A 16,605-nucleotide genomic window follows, 5' to 3' on the forward strand; every position below is an offset into this window, starting at 1 on the left:
AAATACTGCTTTTTTGTCACGGCCCTCTGCGTTTGGCACCAACGCATAAGAGTGCCTCTGTGCCAAACGCACCAGGCTTTCAACGGTGAACCCATCCTTTCACCCAGGAGAATGCAGTTCATGTCCGGTACATGTCTGGTGTAGTTGTATTACAAACACCCTTGTTTTAACCTCACCTATACGATCTTTTCCTAACCCTATCCAAGTGGTTTTCTTACCTGAACCTATCCTAACCTTTTTTATGACTCACAACATTAACCACAGTTTCCTTGTGTTTCAAACAGTTACCGTAGTGGAGCGCCATGTGTTTGATGCGCTCGGCTACCCAGAGCATTGACAAGTGACGCCAAAGGGTCGTGACAAAACAGTATGTGACGAGTTTGGATGAGGATGGGTTGGTAAAGGCTGTCTTCTGCCAACTGTAGAAGATCTATGTTTTAATGCATCTCTGCTTTTAAAGGGAGAAAAAGATTATATTTTTGGTAAGTTATTTTCTTAGGTGATTGTCGAGAATTAGATGAAAAGATTGATACCACACTCATGTTTGTGAATTAACTATGGAGCTGGAGCCACAAAGTAATTAGCTTAGCTTAGCATAAAGACTGAGAGCATGGGGAAACAGCTAGCCTGGCTCTATCTAAAGCTCATTAATTCAATTAAATATTGTATGTCTTTAATGTCTTTAATGTTCTGTACACAATAAAACAAGATGTGGCTTTATGAGAATGCACTGCTTCCCGTCTTTATGCTATAAGCTAAGCTTTACCATTTGGCTTAGTTTCCATATTCAATATTTACAGTAACGTGGTATTGATTAAGGGTGTAAGTCAAGTTTTATCATATAACGATTTTATATTCATTCTTTGGACAATAATCCAATATTTTCTGATATTATAAAGTCTGCCACGATACTATTATTTTAAATGAAAAGAAAAAAATTCAAAGTGGGACTTCCAAAATAAAGGTGCATCTTGATGACGATATGTATCGATGTTTTCACTTTGCATCGATGATACTGGATCGTGGATCATTATTGCTATATATTGATCCGGATCAATGTGTCGTTTCACCCTTAGTATCAATCTTCTCATTTTACTTTTGGCAGGAGAGTGAATAAACCTGTTTGAGAAGTAGTTAAGTCTTCAAAGGCAGGTGGTTACTAAGGAAAACAAGTTAGACTCAAAGTTGCCTCATCAATGGTTTACTCTACTTTAAGGAGGGGTAACCACACTCTTACAAGGTTAGCTGGTCTGGAAATGCAAAAACTCACCAATCCCAGCAGCTCGCCTCATCCTCTTAAGGGGCAATTTTCCTCACGCTGCGGCTTTCTTTTGATTCTTTTAAAAGCTTCATGGTTAGTTTCCATCTCAGCCGAAACTGCACTTAAATATCCAACACTGTGAGCGATCATCGACCGAAAAAGCTTCGGATGGTTACATTTTTATCCCGTAAACGCCACATAAATCCCACTTCAGATTAATTACCATAATAATGATTCACATAGTGCACAAAATTACATGCTTGTGCTTCTCCTCGTAAGTCACGTTGAAGACATTCAGCAGGAACAGAGACCAGTGACGGACTATAAACTTTACTCAAGCTGACCTCATGGTCATTCAGTAACTGACGTGGTTTACTAGGATGAGTTAAAAGAAAACCACAATATTATGCTTTATTAAGCTCCTAATGTTGTAGGAATACACTTTATATCACAGAGACTGGAAAATAGTCAGGAGGACAGATGTATTTATAACCTCATAACTATAAGCTCATGAGATCATTGATTGTTTTGACTGATAATCAGTGATAAAGTAAAGCAGTACAAATGCTTTTACAACTTAATGAACCAGCTGTGTGTGCGCTGTAACACCCATAATTAAAGCCATTATGGTAGTTAAAACAATCAGATCTCACCCAGAAAGAATGCTTACACATCCACAAGAAATTCTCTCGTTTGATCTGTAACGGTCTTTTTTATCCACTCGCTCACACCGTATTTGAAATATTAGTGAAAAAGCAGGCTGAAACGACTGAGTGCTGGTATTTGGAAAATAACCGCTGTACAGTATCATCTGTGCAACCGGAGAGTGCATTGAGTGAATGGGAAAAAATAGATCTTGTGATATTTATGACAAAACGCCCTCCCTGCAGACCGACTCTGCAAATGCCATGAATGTCAGATCGCAGTCAGAGAGCCATTAATCATCGTACGTCTGTTTTGTCTGTATTTCCATATAAGTTCAACAACTTAGAAATAAAATACTGTTAATACAGAGTTGGAGGTTTGCAACTGCCCAAAACCACTGGGATTTTTACATAAACAGTTTGTTTCTTTGTCCGCTGTGCACCAAATACATAAGCAACTAACAGCCTTTATGTAACTGTAAACCTAATGAAAAACACAGTCACAAGAATGTTTTTTTTCCCCGTTTCTGCTTCCAGATTTATTTCCACAAGTAGGGAAGGTGGCCACCGTTTGTGGCCTTCTGTTTAAGATGTTGTTCTTGTCAGCCCATAGAGTGCTGCAGGAGTAAGTCTTAAAACCTGGAAATGAGTTAACATTTCTGCAGAAGCACTTTCCTCCTCTCACAGTCAATGGGATTTTGGTCAATTTACATCAGTCAACATGTCATGTTATATATGTTTTGTAGCTTGTACGTGTCTTTAAAGGAACACTTCACCGGTGGAAACATTAATCTGTATTGAAAGTGGGTCATATGTGTAGGCTAAATGTAACATAAGTTTCTAATTTGGTGCCTTCTTCACTGAGAAAAGGCAGACAGTGACTTTATGGCGCTTGTGGGTTGAAGACAACAACTCCCATAATGCACTTCGCCCTCGTCAGCGACAGGCAGGTCTTTTGTTGCGTTACTTCACCAGCTTTCTCCACAGCACCTGTTATCTTAGCTTAGCTTCCAAGGTCTGTAGCGTCAGTGGGTCTCACCCCCTATAGGCCGGTTTGAAAAATGATGAACTCGTGTTTGTAGTCTCACCAGAGCCCGTCTCTCTAACACTTTCCACTTTAAATGAAGGAAAATTACGATTTTGACAGCATTTAAAGCAGGAAGTGTAATAAGGAAAATGAGGGAATAATGCACGACTGTTCAAAAATATGGCTGGGTTTTTAATGATACAAATCTAAATGCTAATTGGTGAGGATGCTAACAAGTGGCAAAATAAGACTGAAAACATCATCACCCTGTACAAGAGAAATTAGTTAGAAGCTAGTGGGGAGTGTAGTTTGTTTATAGCCTAACGTAAGCGTTTTACTTCTGGTGATTGCATTATCATTCATTCATCTTCAACCGCTTGTCCCTGTTGGGGTCACGGGGGGGCTGGAGCCGATCCCAGCTGACATCTGGCATGAGGCGGGGTCCACCCTGGACAGGACGCCAGTCTATCACAGGGCACATAGAGACAAACAGAGACAGACAACCATTCACACCTACGGGCAATTAAGAGTCATCACTTTACCTAACACGAGCATGTCTTTGGACTGTGGGAAGAAACCGGAGAACCCCCACGCAGACACGGGGAGAACATGCAAACTGAAGGGTCCCAGCTGGGATTTTGAACCAGGAACCTTCTCGCTATGAGGTGACAGTGCTAACCACCACACCACCGTGTGCATTAACGCTTCAAAGATAATAAAAGTGGAGATCATCTTGCTGAATTTTTTTTTTTTCTGTAATAATCCAAAATCCAATGACCAGTAAATCAAGCGGAGGGAAGGTTCGAACCGTGTGTGATTTATTGTAGTATTTTGGAACACACACGAGGTTCATCGTTTTGCATTAAATATTCTAGCGTCTGTGAGTCCCACAGTGTGTTTACATTGTCGTCAAGGCTCAGGCTTCTAGTCACTGGCCTGACAGTACACAGACCAGTAAGGCTCACCACCAGAAAAACCATTCCCCCTCTCTGACTCTATTTCATCCAGCTACATCTGGATGAAGATAGCCCCACTTTTCGAATTGGTGCTATAGATTTTGTAATTGCCGTGTGTGCAGTGGTGGCCCACCTCTGGCAGCTGGGCCCCTGTGTGAGCTGTATCTCAGCGAGGGATCTGCATGTTGCATTAAACAGAGCACCAGACACCGAGATGTGTTTTGAAGTGGAGTAGATGTAAATGGATACTGACAAAGCCCAAAATGCTAATTGTATCCACCGCGGTGTGTTTTTCGGGTCTTTAATTGTCCAAAAAAAGTTTGACTCCACATGTGTGCTGTTTTTTATTACTGACGTAATCGTACACATTTACATCTGGGAGCTCTTTATCTTTTTGAACCACTTTTTTTCAGTTCGAGCTGCCACACTGGAGGAAAAGGAGTCCAAGGTTTCCATTGTCAGCCTCGTAAATGTCAGGTTTTGTCCCAGTTACAACACACAGTAAAAAAGTTTATTTAAAAAAAAAGTGCAGTTTACAATGATAATGGTGGCAGATTTTCCACTTGAAATTCTCAGTAATTTTTGAAACAATGGGTCTTTAATTTCAGATGGAGGTGGACAAAAACAGGCTTCTCATTTCTAGCTGGCAGCGATCAATTATTTGTCTGAAAAGAAAACTGATGCTGGTAAATTTGATCAGCTTATTGGCAAATAAAGCGAATCTTAGCTCCATCAGTCTGGGAAAAACACGTCTTTGGTGGAATTATTTACGGCTAACTTTTTGTACATTAAGACGCCTGTAAAAGTATTAACCATGAAGTATGATAAGGAAACATCTAATGCCAAAGAACAAAAGGAGATGGATGTTTCAAAAGCAGTTTGAATGGTACAAATCTGATGTCAAAAGTCAAGAAAACGGTCTTGCCAGCAAAGCTGAGGGCATATTGAGGCGTATCTATAACATCTATAAGCTGTAGGCGATTTCAGAATATTGACCCAAGGAAACATATTGAACATTTGACCGAAGGAAGGATAGTGAGCTAGGAAACATTGGACACGCTCCCTAAGAGAAAAGGCTTTTAAGATGAGGACTAATCGTGTGGTCGCCAACTTTCTAATGCTATTTTAGGTTATGTTGTTGGGGTGTCGATGGAGATAAAAAGCTGTGTTTAATCCATTCCTTACGTGTTTCATCTTGTATTTTCGGTTTTGGTAAAGGCTGAAAATAAAGACACCACCCTTCTAAACTCTTAATATTTTTATTTTACTGTGTTACCATGGTCAAAACGCTTCAGCATGGGAAGAAATCCATGCTTCCCTGCTATAACACACAGTAAAACGTCATAAAACATGCAAATGTATAACATGAAAGTGATGGCAACTGATCAGCGGCGCTCATCACACACCCTCTAAAAGACATTTTCCTGTAACATTGCAGAGTGTATTTTTTTATGGTGAAAACCACTTTCTTTCCTGTCGGAGGGAACCATAAACGTCTTGCGGTTTTCCTTGATAAACTTCTACTTGGACCAAATAAAATAACGGTTCTTGTGGCGGGGGGATTTTTGAGCCACATTTCTTGGCAACGCCACCAAACCTGTCCGACCACAGACCAGTGAATAATCAAGCCTTGATCACATGTTATACCTATAATAACTTCTTCAGACGTGTTTGCATCTGGACCGGGATGCATTTCCTCCACCACTGAGAGTATGATGGAGTTTATGCTTGAAGATATGTTTTTACAATAAAGAGGCGCTCTCCGAAAAGTGAGAGATGTTCGAAATAACTTGGAATGCTGCTCGTCTGAGAATCCCGGGTCTCCTTGGCAACCGCCTCTCCCATAACACAAACAGATCTCGATTCCCTCGCCAGGCAAATAAAAGGCGATCACAGAGAAAATGTTTTCCCAAGTGATAGGCTCTGGAGGGTCCTCGTGTCGGGCTTTCACTGTGTGGGAACGCTCTGTGACCACGGAAGAAGTCTGTGAAATAATATCAGAGCACAGCTGTGGCCTTTCCGGGCTGAAGTGTAAAGAATTAAGATCCTGTTAAGATTTGCTCTGGTTTATGACCCATCTGGTGTCCTGTGTGTTTATACTGAGACTGGCATAAAGCACAAGTATAAAACTAAATTTAAATACTAACAAAACACCAGCAACTCAACTGAAATTCTCTGGAGAGCAGAAGCTTCAAGCCTTGGGTGGGCAATTCACATGTCGTGTTTTCGTCGTCGTGGTAGCTTATGCAAAATATTGACTTTTTTTATGTATTATCCTCAAAATGTCTACTAACAGGAGTAACTGGTGCGCCTGTGCAAGCTCCTGCAGTGCAGAACCTGTCGAGGTAGCAAAAACTACTTATTTAGGTTCAGGAAAAGATCGTAGTTTGGGTACACATAAAAATAAAATCGATTTGTTATTAAAAGTTGCAAAAATGAAGACTGATCTGTTTTAGGCCATTCATTTTGGTGGTGCAATATTTGAATGAGGCGACACGGTGGTTTGGTTAGCACTGTTGCCTCATTCAAATATTGCACCACCAAAATGAATGGCCTAAAACAGATCAGTCTTTATTTTTCTCACAGCGGGTGAGGGTTCCTGGTTCGAATCCCGGCTGGGGCCCTTCTGTGTAGAGTTTGCATGTTCTCCCCGTGTCTGCGTGGGTTTTGTCCGGGTTCTCCGGTTTCCTCTCACGGTCCAAAATATATGCTTTTGTTCGGTTAATTGATGACTCTAAATTGCCCATAGGTGTGAATGGTTGTCTGTCTCTGTTTGTCTCTATGTGCCCTGTGATAGACTGGCGTCCTGTCCAGGGTGGACCCCGCCTCACGCCCGATGTCAGCTGGGATCGGCTCCAGCCCCCCCGCGACCCTGACAGGGATAAGCGGTTGAAGATGAATGAATGAATATATATTTGAATGATGGGAGACACGCTGTCAACCTCCGTTCAGAAGCCGAAGAAGATGATGTATGCTCATTTAAGTTCATCCTAAGATCGTCCTGCGTCAAAAGAGAGTAGAAGTCGACCCTTGTCCTCTCTCTATTATTGTTGTCTCCTTATCTACCATCTCCTCTCATTGACATTCCTGTCATCTCTCATCCTCCTCCACTGGTCACTACAAACTGTTTGCAGCACTTTTAGCTCAGCGCCCCTCCCCACTTGTTTTCCATCCCCGTCTGGCAGCCTGCACACTGGGTCCATTGTACACCGAGAGGCTTTGCCCATTTACCGGATACGCGACAATGAGTGAAGTTGCTGTGACGACAGCGGGCGTGGCCTTGGATGCAGACTGTACTTATATAAGACATGAGCTGAAAATATCAAAATGTACCGTTTGTTTCAACCCGAAGGAAATTCAGCATTCGGCAGCTAAGTGTTTGCCTTCTTAACCCTCTTGTGCAACCGTTTTCTAAGCATGTCTGTGCGCACAGTGGCTTCAGGCCCAGGGATTAGGTCATTGTTTTGTGTCTGAGGTCAATTAAAGATAAGAATTAGGCGGAGTTACTCATGACAGATGTTGCGTTCACAGACGTTCAATCATGCAAACTTCAGCATTACTCAGTGGACTACTTTCTCACTCAATAGTGTTTTGTGGATTAAGGGTCAAACCGTTTATTGCAATTACATCATATTCTTATCAAGTTGGTCCACAGATTCATATGTAGGCTACTTGATTCGTCCTGCTTAGTCCTTGGTCCAGGGTGTATATGTAATATTGGCAAGTATTTATTTATATATTTCTAAATTAATTTAGTCAATGTACTAAATCTGCTTTTTATTTATTTATTTCTAAATTAATTTATTCAATGTACGAAATCTGCTTTTTATTTATTTTGAAATTAATTTAGTCAATGTACTAAATCTACTTTTTATTTATATATTTCTAAATTAATTTATTCAATGTACGAAATCTGCTTTTTATTTATTTTGAAATTAATTTAGTCAATGTACTAAATCTACTTTTTATTTATATATTTCTAAATTAATTTATTCGATGTACGAAATCTACTTTTTATTTATTTTACAATTAATTTAGTCAATGTACGATATCTGCTTGTTATTTATTTTTAAAATAATTAAGTCAATGTACTAAATCTGCTTTTTATTTATTTTAAATCAATTTAGTCAATGTACTAAATCTGCTTTTTATTTATTTTAAAAGGAATTTATTAAATGTACTAAATCTGCTTTTTATTTATTTTAAATCAATTTAGTCAATGTACTAAATCGGCTTTTTATTTTAAATTAATTTAGTCAATGTACTAAATCTGCTTTTTATTTATTTTAAATTAATTAAGTCAATGTACTAAATCTGCTTTTTATTTATTTTGAAATTAATTTAGTCAATGTACTAAATCTACTTTTTATTTATATATTTCTAAATTAATTTATTCGATGTACGAAATCTACTTTTTATTTATTTTAAAATTAATTTAGTCAATGTACGATATCTGCTTGTTATTTATTTTTAAAATAATTAAGTCAATGTACTAAATCTGCTTTTTATTTATTTTAAATCAATTTAGTCAATGTACTAAATCTGCTTTTTATTTATTTTAAAAGGAATTTATTAAATGTACTAAATCTGCTTTTTATTTATTTTAAATCAATTTAGTCAATGTACTAAATCGGCTTTTTATTTTAAATTAATTTAGTCAATGTACTAAATCTGCTTTTTATTTATTTTAAATTAATTAAGTCAATGTACTAAATCTGCTTTTTATTTATTTTAAATCAATTTAGTCAATGTACTAAATCTGCTTTTTATTTATTTTAAAAGGAATTTATTAAATGTACTAAATCTGCTTTTTATTTATTTTAAATCAATTTAGTCAATGTACTAAATCGGCTTTTTATTTTAAATTAATTTAGTCAATGTACTAAATCTGCTTTTTATTTATTTTAAATTAATTAAGTCAATGTACTTTACCCACTCTGTAAAGTGTCCTGAGATAACTTTTGTTATGATTTGGCACTATAAATAATATTGAATTAAATTGAAATGAAGTATCGGTCCAATATCCATTTTCCTTTTAGCTCCGTTTTGGTCTCCGCCAACTCCAGAGGGACACATCTGTCTCTTTGGCTGCTAAATGGTCCACTACGTTTACCAGCTAGCTACCTCGCTAGCTCTTTCTGTCTGCTGCAGGATGCTTTAAATGTTATCTCCAGACGAGAAGCATCACAATGGACTGTATTTTAGTTTTTTTCAATTGTATGATTATTAAGCACCCATTTTTTTACGTCCTATTTATCTTTGTTGTCCATTAAAAGGACACTTGATGAGAATCTGAGCCAATTTTCATAAAACATCTTAAGGCTAAAAGTAGCTCCTAACTTGCTGATTTTGAGTAAATGGCCGTGTCACTCCTCAAGATTCCTAAACTCTTGGTCTAAGAGTATTTCAAAAAACATTTTAGTGCTAAAAGCAGCTCCTAAAGTAGTCAAGAGGAAGTCACTTAGAGCAAATACCAAGCAATCCTAAAAAAGCTTCTGCCTCCAGTCCTTCTCATAGTAGCGTCAACATTTTAGACATTTTTAACGATAGAGACACTTTTTTTTTACAGGCATGCATTTTCCCACGCTTCTCTTCTGGCTTCCGACACTGAACACTGAATTTTATTTATTTCATGCACATTTTGGGCAACAAGTAAAAGCTTGTTCTTGCGCCCAGTGTTGTTTTTGTTTGCACCTCATTGTCCTTATCAGCCATGGTTATTGTCGTCCAATTATGACGAGGCTTCTTACGTGGATAATGTTAAATTGTGAGTTAACGAATTGTGAGTTGCCAGGATGACATGCATGGGGCTGACATTTAGCTGCACATATACTTAACTAGTCAGTAGCCTATGTTTCATGTTAAATCAGTGACACTTAGCCTACATTTTATTTGAAAATATTTATTTGGATATGACAACATCCCAGCATTTCTATAACAAATTCATTGAGACAAACCCAAACGCGTCCAAGACCGCCAATCACAGTTTCATGAAACATGACATCGTCCATATAAACAGGGTCCAGGGCCCTTTCCCGTAGCCTCAGACTTCTCCCAGTTCCTTAGTAAAAGCTGGTGTCAGCAGCTTTATGGATGGATTTTAAGAGGCCATTGGTAATTAGGAAGTTTTAGTGCTGTTTAGGAGTCCTCATAGTGGTAAAATAAAATGTTATGTGATTACAGGCCCTGATTTGGGACTGTGATTCTGAAAAATGATCTACTAAGATGCAAATGGACTTTTGACCTTAAAGACAACGATGAGAGCCAAAAGTGTCGAATGATTTCACTTGTCTAAGATGTATTTCTTCCCTGTTGCTCAACCCTTTTTTTTTTTCAATGAACATTTCATGTAGGAATGTCGAATGTGCAGCAGCCCACCTACAACCCTGGGATTAAGTCCTACCAGAACGTTCTGTGCTGTCTCTCTGCTGCTCTAGCACCCTCTCAGCTTTCCAACTGGCTTCACAGAATTACACAAAATGCTAAAAGGCGAATGGACTGCCAACTTTCCTTTTATTAAAAGCATGGCAACCGAGGCAACTGTATTTTTCCAAATGAATCTTTTATTCTTTCCATCATACACCTCTGACAGTGACCCTCCTGTACATCCTTTAGGTGTACATACTGAATTAAATATGCACAGTGGAAACCTGCAGTAAAGAGCAGCAAAACAGGAAAAGGTGACAAAAGAGGGAAAAGAGTTAGGACAGACGTGATGATCAGGAACCCGCCCGCCGTTCAATGTGATCGCTTCAACAGCTGCATCCTGCCCGTCTGAAGGGTGCGGCTGTACATTATGTAACTGATTAGACATCAGTTCACTTCTTTAGTTGAGCGTGTCTGATTTTAGATACCTGAGATACTGCAGGAAATACATCATATAACATTATTTCAATCAAGATGTTTCAGGCAAACATAAGTTTAGCTTCAAAAGCATCCTCGGACTATCAGAAGTAATTAAATGTTGTGTTTTTCTAATCTCACTCTCAGTTTTATCTGTTCCCTTTTTCCTGTACCCGGTCCACTTCAACAGACCAGATGAATGACAGCAGATAGCCCTGTTGTTGCTCTTGGATTAACCATCAGAAGCTTGTCTTTGTATACCTTGTTAGCTCATCCATGATATGTTTTGGCTGCCTCAACCAGAGGTGAGACAAAACAAAGCTTATCCCCGCTGTCGCTGACCTCCGGTTACCCTCGCCATGTAGCATCACAGCTCAGACACAGATACTGTAAGTGTCCAGATTACATGTAAAGGCTTCTGGTTTCTTTGAGTTACTGATATCGCCAAGAGAAAAAAAAGAGCTTGCTCTTCCAAAAGCATGATAAAAAATCCCTTCATCGTGGGCTTGGCAGGCCCTGAGGGACCAGTGGGAGAGAGGGATACAGAGGATTCAGTGCGTAGGAGACAACAGAGAGGGAAGGTCTTGGCTTCAGGCCCGGACAGTGGCAGCTTGCCACGGTTTCGTGTCTCATGTCAATGTGAAACAGCAGACGGCCCACCTGTGCTGAGCGATCGTTCTTGTGTGGTAGATTTTAGTTTGGGCCGTCGGGGTAGCAAGGAGGTTCTGGGGTTCAGCTTTTCGCAACATTATCCTACTCACATTTGAAATTTCAAAAAATGCAGGTCCATCTGGCTGTGTTCAGGCGGGCCCAAGCTGTCACGGCCACGGGGAGGATGCTATGAGCAGAAGGAGAGAGGGGCTGCTGTGTGATTAAACTCTCACATCTGCTCCTTACTGACTCTAGATGCGGATAATTGACGCATAAGACATGTAAAAAGGAGATTCTTGAGATGCGACAGTATCTCTGGGTTCCTCAGTGTGATGAGGACAATGTTTATAAAGCCCCTGACGCCTTTTACTAATACGCAGGATATGATGTAACTGTACTGTTAAACCAGACTGAGCAAAAAAAGCAGGCGTGTGATGGCACATGTGTGATTCGTGTTATTAAGTGGGTACCTACCATCAAATGGTTTGCTGAATCAGACTGGAGCAATGGCTATTGGAAAAAAATCATAATCATGAGAGCAGTGTCAATTTTTTAGTCCCTATAATCACATTTAATTAGCAAGAGGCGCCTTCATGTAGCCCGGTTAACTGAATGGAAAACACAACAGTGATTCTCTGGCAGTCTGACACCCACCTGACTGGGGCTGAAGTTAAACTAACATGGGTAAGAGTCCAGAGAGCTCTGTACAGCTGCTTTACAGCGTCAGTCAGACTGAAACCTGACGTGCAAGAATTGTGTATAGTGTTCGACTGATAGGAGTTTTTCAAAGGCCGATATACGGTATATAATGCCGATATCATGTTTGTTTTTTGCATCAGATAAAATGCAACACAACAACAAATGCATGTTGTGGATGCGTGGATTCTCTCCGGGTTCTCCGGCTTCCTCCCACAGTCTAAAGACATTCATGTGTTAGGTTAATTGATTACTCTAAATTGCCCGTAGGTGTGAATGGTTGTCTGTCTCTGTCTGTCTCTATGTGCCCTGCGATAGACTGGTGTCCTGTCTGCATTGTCTCTATAAAATTATAGGCTATAACCATTTTCAAAACATTTTCTTCAGGCTTCAACAGGCTTCACACTTCGTTCCCACCCTCACCTATGGTCATGAAAGCTGGGTCATGACTGAAAGAACGAGGTCGTGGGTACAAGTGGCCAAAATGGGTTTTCTCAGGAGGGGGGCTGGAGTCTCCCTTAGAGAGAGGGTGAGAAGTTCAGCCATCCGTGAGGAACTCGGAGTAGAGCCGCTGCTCCTTTGCGTTAAAAGGCACCTCCCTAGGGAGGTGTTGTCCAGCTGGGAGGAGGCCTCGGGGAAGACCCAGGACTAGGTGTTATGGATGCCTCACATCAGCCAAAGATTGTTGTTCAATCTAAATAAACCCAAATTATATAATATACATTTTTGAATGCACAGTATTTCAATCCTCTCGTGACCAACTCTGGAATCATACAACCGTCTTGATTAAGCCTCAACATGGGACGCTTTCTCATTTAAACCACCCGGCCCATATGATGTGAGCACGGCATAACTCTAAATAAATAAACACACGCACAGACACTTTTAGGACATGTGAAGCCGCTGCTTTCTGTTTGTGAGACGAACCTAACAGGGAATACATAACAGGGATCCCCAGAGAGACTCATCCTGGTGCCATTAAAGTGACCTCTACGCTTCCTCTCTTCCAATACGACTGCATTGGTCACTTCGCTGAGGCTTTCTGACATCTGTTAGATATGTTGAGTCTGTGGAACGTTCACAGCCCCAGTACGCAGGTTTCTATTTAGGGAATAACTGTATACGGTGGAAATATTGTTTTATGATGTGAGACAAAGTCTCGCTCCCCTCAATGAAGAGGAAACGGTCCAAAGGAAAAGAAAGACACAGGGAGGACTTGACATCCTCTTATTGGAAAAGCAGTTATGAAAGATATTACATAAAGAGAGTAGATGTTTCCATATCTGACACGTCCAATGCAGAATCACTTGATTGGCTGAGTTTAGCTTAGAGAAGGTTTCTTTTAATGGTCCTCAGGCGAAGCAAAAACCTGTTTTTGGACATGCAGCGTTTCTCTTTTAGCTTTACCCCTAATGAATGTCTCCTTGTGATGTCTCTTGATGTGGACATGATTTGGGAGCAGTTCCACAAAAGAGGAGACTGAGAGTCTACAGCCATGCTAGCAGCTCTCTAAGGCAGCATACCAAACTGCTCACTGTGACAATATTAATATACTAATATTTGGCAGGAAATGTTTTCCAGAACACCGTAGTTTAGCACTGGGGTTTAGACCTGATCATGGCGCTAAACAAAAAGACAAAGCATTAGTTACAGTTGATCCTGTGGAGGACATGAGGACATATTCGTCCACCGTTTCACTGCAGTCTATTTCTGTTCAGTTTGGACCAAAGTGGTGAACCGACGATCAACCGATCTCCATTTCTGTGACTACGACGCTCGTCTCAGTCACAAAAGACTAAACATGTAACATGAATATATATTTGAATTTATTGGGAGCATTTGTGAAGTCTCAAGTCTGTTATGGAGTTTCATATCAACAAAAACACTGTCAGTCTCAGTAGTGTAGTGACTTTTTTCACTGCTCCTACTGTGACAAGTTTACATATGCCTCGACCATAACAGCGTGGGGGGTTTGAGCACTGAATACACCGGCTTTCACATCTCTCCATACCAAGTAACACCTGAAGGGCTCATCCCTATGTTCCCCGACCACATAAGCCTCTGCCGTCGCTGATTTAATTTAGCATTTTGTTAGTTTACGGTTAGAGTTAGGGTTACGGTTAGAGTTAGGGGTTAGGGGGTTAGGGGGTAGTGTCAGGGTCTACATAGGCCTATTTGCCAGGGGTTAGGGGGTTAGGGGGTAGTGTCAGGGTCTACATAGGCCTATTTGCCAGGGGTTAGGGGGTTAGGGGGTAGTGTCAGGGTCTACATAGGCCTATTTGCCTGGGAATCCCTGTTCCCTGGTCACAAAGAAAGCAGGAAACATAGGTACGCTCCCCACCTGAAGTATCGCAAACGCCAATCTCAGCACAGTAATACAAACACGTGTTATATACGGTATGTTAAATGATGAGGGGCTTTAACTTTCCAGACAGTTTGCCAGTTTAGCAAGCATCAACAATGGACAGAACATTTAAGAAATGTTTTCCATGTTTTCATAACAGAAGAAAAGAGCTACAGAAGCTAAAGGCTAGCTAGGAGAAGGAGTGGGACTCAGTAACTAAGTAGACTGGACTGAAGCTGTTCATTCCCGAGGCTCACACTTCCTACAGGTGGTGACAACTGCATTCTCTGGAAGTCCTGTGTGTCTAATTTTGCCTGCAACAGATGGTTTCATTTGGCAGTCTCCATCCCTGGACCACAGTCAGTCCAAGGTGTGTGTGTGTGTGTGTGTGTGTGTGTGTGTGTGTGTGTGTGTGTGTGTGTGTGTGTGTGTGTGTGTGTGTGTGTGTGTGTGTGTGTGTGTGTGTGTGTGTGTGTGTGTGTGTGTGTGTGTGTGTGTGTGTGTGTGTGTGTGTGTGCCTGCGTGCGTGCGTGTGAGTGTGTGTGTGTGACTGATTTGAAAACAATAAAGAGTTCACATGTAGGCGTCTCTGTGACGCCATATATACTGACATCTGTTTGGTATCCAGGCAACTGTTTCCTTGGGCGCGGCAATGTTTCCGCAGTGAAATTAAAAGTGACCAAATGTGGGAACGATGGTCGTTCATATTTAGATAATCATGACTAAAATGATGACATAGCGAGCAACTGTAGGCTGCGTGTGCAGGAGCTAAAAGCTAGCCCGCACCTGCATTACAGTCACATTTCTTTATAGTGACGTTAGACTGACACTGTGCAGCTGTTCTTCCTGCTGTCAGTCATTCTGTGTTGCCTGTACTAAACACCCTTCAGTGTATTTCAAACACAGTTATTCATCCTTTAGGTGTCTGAATGCTGTGCGTCAGAGAATCACTCAAACAAAGCAAGCTAATCCCATTTTAAAGACCTGATACTGTTGTATGCTACTAGTTTAACCCCCTCTGCACTGCATGAGGCAGACAAAATAAAAATAATAATACTGCAGCACCAAAACACAGCTAGTGTGATATATGAATTTAAATTATATGCATTAGCTATGTTGTGTGCTAAAGGGAAAATAGAAACAGTGAATTCAAAGTTAAAAGTTCATAATGCATATGAAGTGTTACACTCAATACAAATCTAAAGTCTAAAACAAATGAGGGCATTAACTATCATTTAACTATCATTCACACAAAAAGAAAATAGTTATTTCATCAAAATGTCAGAGGAAGTTATCCAGAAATCATGGGTCCCATAAAATAAAGCGTGAGCGAGACATGCATCAGCTAGTGTGTAGTTTACACCTGAACTAAAAAGACTAAAACATGAAGACACAGCTCATATAACTTTAAAGCTTTCCCATGTGCAGCGCAGATCGTATCACAGTGCTTTGTTTTCTGCCTCATAAAACTTGCTGCATTACAGTTATGACAGTCAACACCGAGCTGAGATGAATGAGCAAAGGGATTCATTCAGGGAACGCTTGCTAGGGAGAATTTTCTTTTGTTTGCGGGGGGGGGGGGGATTGACACATTAGTTCCCTCTGCTCTCAACAAGGCAAGGCAAGGCAAGGCAACTTTATTTGTATAGCACTTTTCATACACAAGGCAGACTCAAAGTGCTTCACAGCACAACATGTCATGAATTAAAATGCATTACAGAAGAAGTGCAAAGGTTTAGCAGAAAGCTGAGGTGAACATAAAAGTGTTCAGTCTAGTTTTAAAAGTGGTCAGAGTGGGTGAAAGTCTTACATCTTCAGGAAGTTTATTCCAGCTGTTTGTTGCATAATGACTGAAAGACGCTTTCCCTTGATTTGAGTTTACTCTGCGAACCACTAACAGATTGGCCTCGGAGGATCTTAGTGATCTAGAAGGCTTATGTAGTGGGAGCATATCAGTGATATACCTCGGCCCTAGACCATGAAGTGATTTATATGTGAGCAGGAGGATTTTGAAATCAATTCTCTGACGTACAGGAAGCCAGTGTAATGATTTAATGAATAACAAGACTGTAATCTTAAATATTTTGTAATTCTTAGGTTAGACTGGGGGTGAATACAGTACAAGTACATGTTAAAGGGATCATTCAGATTTTTTTTCAAGTGGGGTTGTATAAATATCCATG

Source organism: Echiichthys vipera (assembly GCF_963691815.1).
Source record: "Echiichthys vipera genome assembly, chromosome: 12".
NCBI lineage: Eukaryota > Metazoa > Chordata > Actinopteri > Perciformes > Trachinidae > Echiichthys > Echiichthys vipera.